Consider the following 7,731-nt stretch of genomic DNA (forward strand, 5'->3'; position numbering starts at 1 on the left):
CGGAATGGCTTGCGACTTTTGTTTGCCAAATAGACAGACAATCTTTTTTGCTTCGAAACAAGTTTTCAGTAGGCAAACTGTAGGAAATTATTACCTACTATCTAACAAAACAGCTTAGCAATATTTTATCTTTCAAATGATGTACTTATTTACTTCATTTATTCATGCTTTAAACATTTTTGTGCACAGCCGAGCGAAGTTGGCAGTGCATGAGAGTGCGTCTGGCCACATTGATCTTACGTGCTCACTCGCTCTGCTGGCTGTTGTGGTTGTAGGCTAGTTGTATTTCGTTACCGCTCACGCTGTTTTTTCTTTCTTTTGTGCTGTATGAGCATGGTTGGGTAAACTACGCAATATGCCTGGATGCTGCTGTGCACCGGGGTGCCACTGCAACTATGCTCATGGACATAAAGCGCGCGTCGATCGGTTTCTGATGGACGCCGACCAAAGAACCGCATAGACGAGAGCGATCCCTCGCAAGGATTTTGCGCCAACAAAGTACACTGTGGTAAGTGCGTTCTTTCACTTGTCGCAGGTGCCTACGCATGTTTAAACTCACTCAGCTATGCAACTAAAAAGCTTTCAATTTTCATTATTTGTGAGCTATGCCTTCGGGTCACTTGCAGCATATTTTACGAAAGACATGAGACACGCAGTATTAGTAATCATGCTGTTTGCCTAATTTTTGTTTTCGTGCGACCAGCCTTGACAAACAGGTACTTTCCTCGCAATCCCACGCCTAGCTGATGGCCTGAGTCGCTCTAAACGGACTGCAGCGCCTGATCAAATCCTATGAGAGTTAGATTTATTAAACAGCGCTCGCCTGTTGGGCCGCCTAACAAGGCATTGCTACTATGATAATGCCTAATAATACAGCCACATTTTCTGATATGTAGTTGACGAATGTTCGCTAACTTTTTATTACTCGATTTTTGTGCTATAAGCTCTGCTTCATTTTTCTTTTCTTTTTCAGGTGTGTGAGAAGCACTTTCATGCAAGCGATTTTGTGACCACGTCGACCTATCAAGATGAGAAAAGCGGACGAGTACTTGAAGTTCCTTTCCAGCTGAGACGACTCAAGTCTGGTGCTATCCCGAGCCTATTTCCAAACAACCCTTCGTATCTTTCTCGTCCCACTACTGTTGTCCGGGGAGGCCCTGAAGAGAAGCGGCTTCGTCTAGAGGGAGAATTGCTACAGAAGGCAATAAGGCAGTCTGCTGAAGCTCACGAAGAAGAGAAGAAACAGAATAACATCAGTACTTTTGAAGACTTGCTCACCGCTCTGACAAGTTTCCAGACAAACACCTTCTGGACAAAACTTGTTACTCACGACAAAGTCCTCTTCCTAAACTTCGATTCTCAAGAAGCTCCAACTGTGCGTTTTTCTGCGACAGTGTCAGCTGATTTTATTGTGAAAGTGTTCGTTGGTGACGTGCAGCTTAACAAGCTTGGGACCCCCGTGCTTCTTGTTTATTTGTGTGATCTGCGGGATATCGGCAAGGTCCTTATTGCTGTGCAAAGTTTGGCAGGAAACTTCTCTGACAGCGAAGAACGCCTGCAGATTGTCATTGAGAAGACAGTGGAAACACTGGATGAACTAGCGTCCCAAAGTTTCCTACATGAGTGGCAAGTGGAAGTTGTCAAGTTCGCAAAAACAGGAAGTCGGCATTTTACTGAGCAGAACTTCGAGGTACCCTGTGGACTTGCTGGTATTCGCTAGCCATGTGTTCACAATATTTCCACATGCGTACAAATTTATTAGGTCCACAGCAAAGTTGAATCTTCCACATCCCGACAATATTAGACGTGTTTGAGGGTTATACCATGTGAACCCATGCTCTGATCAACAAGATGCTTTATTTCTGTCGTATGCAAAGAGGCTGGCCGTAGGAATGGATGACCACGAAAAAACTGTGACGCTTGTCATGAACGAAATTCATCTGCAGCCCTACATTGACTACAAAGGTAGTGGTCTAGTAGGAATGGCTACAAACAGTCAAAACGCAGCAAAAACTGCATATGTGTTTATGATTCAAAGCCTCCTGTCGTCAAGCAAAGACGTAGTGCACATCTTTCCAGTGGCGAAAATAGATGCAATACAGCTGCATCAATTTCTTCGTGAGCTCAATAATGGGCTGAAGGCAACAGGCTTTCGAGTAATCACGGTTGTTTCAGACAACAACTCCTTCAATGGGAAGGCAATGTCATTTTTTTCAGAGCCACGGAAGGTTGATACGGTCTACAAGCATCCATCAGACCAATCAAGACCACTGTTTTTTATTTTAGATTCTGTTCATGTTTTAAAATGCATACGAAACAATTGGCTTAACCAGCGTAACAGTGGTAAATGTATGTTTTTTCCAGACATCAATAGACTACCTGACAAGCCATGCGAGCTAACAGCTTCATTCAACACGCTGCTAGAGCTCCATGAGAGAGAAAGAAATGAGCTTGTACGACTTGCTCCAACATTTTGTTTGAAGGCACTGAAACCTTTGAACTTAGAGCAACAAAACATGAAACTTGTTCTCAAGGTGTTCAACAGTTTCACAATCGCAGCTCTCAACAGTGCACAAGCAGCAGAACTGCAGCATGCCAAAAGCACAGCCGATTTTATCAGCACTGTCGTATTGTGGTGGCGCATAGTGAATGTTAAGACGCCGGATAAAGGGAGGCACCTTCGAGATGACTTACAACAGCCCATAAAGGTAGTTTCTTGCCCTCAAGTCGATTTTTTGAACAAAATAGTCAGTTGTCTCGACTACTGGAAAAGCCTCAAGCATGACACTGGTCATTTAGTCATGAGACGCACAATGCATTGCGTCACACATCCCTTGCTCTTGTTCAGGTGACAAGCCACTGTCTTGAAAAGCTTGGATTCAGGTACGTCTTACTGGGGAAGTTCCAGTCGGACTGCCTTGAAGACAGATTTGGCAGGTACCGACAGTTAGGTGGCGCGCAGTACCATATCTCCATACGGCAGATGTATGAAGCGGAGCACAAATTGAGGCTGCAGAAGGTCCTCGAGCTGCCAGAGAGTGACGAGATTCCTCTATGTGCCTCCACTGATCAATTTAGTGGTGCTTTAAAGCAATCGGATGGTAGTTGGCGAAGAGGACATTGCTGCAAAGCAGCACACACTTCCAGCTACAACTTATGTCGCTGGTTATTGCGCACATGCTGCACTCAAGAAGCTTGAATGTGCATTCTGTAAAGAGAATCTAGTTGTTGAGAGTAGGACTCTTACAATTGAGGCAGACGAACTCATAACGAGTATCACAAGAGGTGGACTTAAGTTTCCCCAAGCCGTCATTGTGAACGCCGTACTGATGAAGAATATTGTTCTCGAGAAAATGACAAGTAAAAAACACGCAGCCAAATTTTATGCCTGTGAAAAGCAGAAGGAACTGCTTGTTTCAATGACAACGCTCTTCCTTGAGTGGAATGAAGACTTTGATGTTTGTGACAATGGCCATACGCCGCATGTAGTGATGGGGTACATACTTAGTGTAGCAGCCAGCACTTTGTTAAACAACCTTTGCAAACGAGAAAACAACAAGCTGTCTGAAGCCCAAGCAGCTAAACGGAAACTGAAGACACTCCAGGCGTAATCTCTCGCACATGACTGATGATGTGTCCTTTGTGGTTATAAAGCCAAATAGTTTGAGCTCCCAGTTTCAACACCTTCTACAAGGTCATTTTAAAAATGCAAAAAGCTTTATCTCCACAATTTTTTAAAGTATTGTCTGATTTTTTTCTTTTCTTGTGAACATTGCCTTTCTTTTGGCACTTGAGCTGTTATGTGAAAGAATCATTTGAAGATTTAAATACATAATATCTAACCCATTTCGTGTGTGTTCAAATACATCTACTGAAAATAAGTCAACTAAGTGTCGAAAAGATTTTACAGGTAACGTCATGTTTGCTTTATTTTACTTTTTATGAAAATATCGTATGTGAAAAACTTCGCATGAACCTTCGTTCAATGGTTTTATTTCATTGTTGAGTTGTTTTTAAAAGCATTCTATATAATAAAACATGCAGTCTTGTTTTGACACAAATCTTCTGGTCCATTTACTGAAATGTAAAATAGGCCATCCAATGCCTTCAGAAACTTTACATAAACCAACGAGTACGATAACGCGCCTTACTTCAGTTTAATCATAACTCACTGAGGAACACTTTCTCACGTGTGGTATTATAGCCAATAGACTTATTTTTGTTTCCCGTTACCACTGCTCTGCTGCTAAGTGTGAACTTCTCCATTGCACGATGAGCTCATCACAAGGTTCTGCTACAATTTTAAATATAGGTGTAAATATCAAAAACTTCTCGGGGTCTATAACATTTACACCTGTTGCTAACAAAAATTCTTTCTAGGCAGGCCCGTAGCCAAACAATAATTTTCGGGTGGTGGGGCTCCTGTTGAAGTCCTTGACAAACCCCTATTTTCACTATTTATTCTCAGTAAAACAGCCCCCTCCATCCGGATTTCGTGAGGGGGGAAGGAGGCCTCCTAACCCCTTCCCCCTGGCCACGGGCCTGCTTCTAGGTGTAAACCTCTGAGAAAAAAAAATGCCACCATATCCACGAAGTGAATGATGATGAGTGGGCGAAGCTCCGGAGGTAAACCTGGTAAACCATGAATCCTCCGTACATTTTGCCCACTCGATTTTATTGCAACGCTCCCTCTAGCGTACGTCGCCGCACTATATCGAACAGTGACACGCGCATCATGTGGCATCATTCCTATTTCATTACACCTCGCATCTTTCATAATCAACTACACGTACTGCCATCTAGTTTATAACATCTTGCATCTTTTGGACGGACGGACGGACAGATGGACGGATGGATGGACGGATAGATGGATGGATGGATGGACGGACGGACGGACGGACGGACGGATGGACGGATGGATGGACTGACGGACGGACGGATGGACGGATGGATGGATGGATGGACGGACGGATGGACGGACGGACGGACGGACGGATGAATGGATGGATGGATGGATGGATGGATGGATGGATGGGTGGATGGATGGATGGATGGATGGATGGATGGATGGACGGACGGACGGATGGACGGATGGACGGATGGATATGGCTGTACCCTTTAGATGGGGCGGTGGCTAGCGTAATACATAGAACTGAACGAGAGGTGGCTACATACAGGGGACGCACCGCCCACGCCTTAAGGAGCTTCGCTCCTAAAAAGTGCTACGAGTGCAACTGGGCCGCGGAACGACAAAACGCGAACGTGTGCCGGTCATTTGAGTGAGGCCAGCTTCCAGGCAGATCTCACAATGATGACGTCACGTAGGCTTGCGGACGCCTGAAAAAAAGTCTAGGTGGTGTTGGGCTGTCTCGGTATCTTGAATTTTCGATTATGGATGCATAGATCATTTTAGGAGCGAAGCTCCTTAAGGCGTGGGCTGTGCGTCCGCTGTATGTAGCCACCTCTCGTTCAGTTCTAAGTATTACGCTAGCCACCGCCCGATCTAAAGGGTACAGCCATATCCATCTGTTCATCCGTCCATCCATCCATCCATCCATTCATCCATCCATCCATCCATCTATCCATCCATCCGTCCGTCCGTCCGTCTTTCCGTCCATCCATCCATCCGTTCATCCGTCCGTCCGTCCGTCCGTCCAAAAGATGCAAGATGTTATAAACTAGACGGCGGTACGTGTAGTTGATTATGAAAGATGCGAAGTGTTAAAAAATAGGAATGATGCCACATATGGCGCGTGTCATCGTTCGATATAGTGCGGCGACGTACGCTAGGGGGAGCGTTGCAATAAAATCGAGTGGGCAAAATGTACGAAGATTCATGGTTTACCAGGTTTACCTCCGGAGCTTCGCCCACTCATCATCATTCACTTCGTGGATATGGCGGCATTTTTAGGGGCGAAGCTCCTTATGGCGTGGCTTGGGCGTCCCTCATATGTAACCACCAGTGGCACATACCCTAAATAGGTATAACACTTGACCTCCAAGGTGGTGCCAGTGAGAGATTTCTTCTGAGCGTTGATTAACAATAAAAAAAATTGTGCTCAATGTACATGGCAATGGCTGCTAATGGGGAATGAGAGACATGAGCATTCGGCTTTTAGTCAACGCGCACGCTGCGATCCCCATTAGCAGCCATTGGCATGTACATTGAGCACTATCGGACAAGAAAGGGATGCTACATTATACTCGCTGGGTGTAACCTCCTTAGCTTTAGAAAGGTTTAGCGAGCGTTGAGCCGCAGTGCCATGAATACAATGAACTTGTATATACCATGAATGAACTCAAGGTGGTTAAAAATGAGAAGTAGATACGAAGCGCAAGCCGTAAGAAAGTAAAAGCCGAATTCTCCTGTCTCTCATTTCTCATTAGCAGCCATTGGCATGTAAATTGAGCCCTATCTGACAGGGAAAGGTTGCTACGTTATACTCGCTGGGCGTAACCTCCTTGGTTTTCGAAAGGTTTAGCGAGCGTTTGGTCGCAGTGCCATGAATACAGTGAACTAGAATATACCATGAACTCGAGGTGGTTAAAGGTGGGAAGTGGACCCAAAGCGCAGGCCGTAAGAAAGTGTGCGTGTGCCACCTCTCGTTTAGTCCTTGGAATGTCCGCTGGATGGCGGTGCTTCTATATGGGGAATATATGATAAAAAGATGCGAGATGGTGGGACTTCGAGTGTTGAATAGATGAACGAATGGACACACAAACAGATGCATGGATGGACGCATGAATGGACGCAGGGGCGGATGCATGAAAGAACGCAGGTGCGGGCGCACAAACAGACGCATGGACGGTCACACAGACAGACGCATGAACGGACGAATGCTTCGCCCCACTCTCCATCATTCACTCCGTGGATATGCTGCCATCTTTTTCGCTCACGACCAAGAGGCCACCGCCGGCGGCGAGTTTTTGCGACACGAGCTCTTTAACGCTCTCGCGGTAAAATTATGTACGAGTAGTTTGAAAGCCATATTCAGTGAACGCTCCAACTGTTCCGTGGAGATGAGCTGCTTCCGCAGAGTTGCTTGGCGTTGGGAGCACTGATGTTGCGGTTTTTGTGTAAAATGAGTTGGTAATACTGCTGTGATGATGTTTTCTAGTGAGATCTAGTGTGATCTATAAATTCTTTGTTAAGTTGAAGCTTTTCTTTGCCGCACTTTCTTGGAAATATTTATGCATATTGATGGAACTGCCCGTCATTCACAACTAAACCTATAAAGAGGTTGTGTGCAATCATGATTCGCGAGGAACAACCAATATAGATAATCCACGATAAGCGATGAGCTGCATCTGTGTCTATCTACTCGTCTTGCTAGGAAGCGCAGCCACTATTACAAAGAACACACAACACAAGCGCTTAACTTTAACTAAACGTTTATTTCAAACGTCAGAGTTTATAACGGAGGTGGAAAAAGAAAAAAGAAGAAAAAAATGGTGGACAACAAAAAGCACACGTGCCAGTCCCGTACATTACTATCCGTTATTGTCTATCACACCATCCAAAAACATAGTTCTTTCCGCGTGAGCGAGATAGAGGGTGCACTAACACAATCAAAATCATCGCGTGTCATTTCAGCCGCTTCTACTATCAAACGGGTTAACAAATCTCTGTCCCGATACAGCACGCACGTGTTATCGAAATAAGGCACACAACCGCACTCCTTGCAGTGGATCGCCAAGTGACCATCAGTACCCTTCTGCACTTTATTGTGC

The 7,731-nt window shown here is 45.1% G+C and overlaps 1 pseudogene; it reads left to right on the forward strand.

The window, feature by feature from the left end:
• Nucleotides 1–355: 355 nt before the first annotated feature.
• LOC142785141 (uncharacterized) lies at nt 356–3,611 on the forward strand (annotated as a pseudogene).
• The last annotated feature ends 4,120 nt before the right edge of the window (nt 3,612–7,731 follow it).

Source organism: Rhipicephalus microplus, unplaced genomic scaffold, assembly GCF_043290135.1.
Source record: "Rhipicephalus microplus isolate Deutch F79 unplaced genomic scaffold, USDA_Rmic scaffold_18, whole genome shotgun sequence".
Taxonomy (NCBI): Eukaryota; Metazoa; Arthropoda; class Arachnida; order Ixodida; family Ixodidae; genus Rhipicephalus; species Rhipicephalus microplus.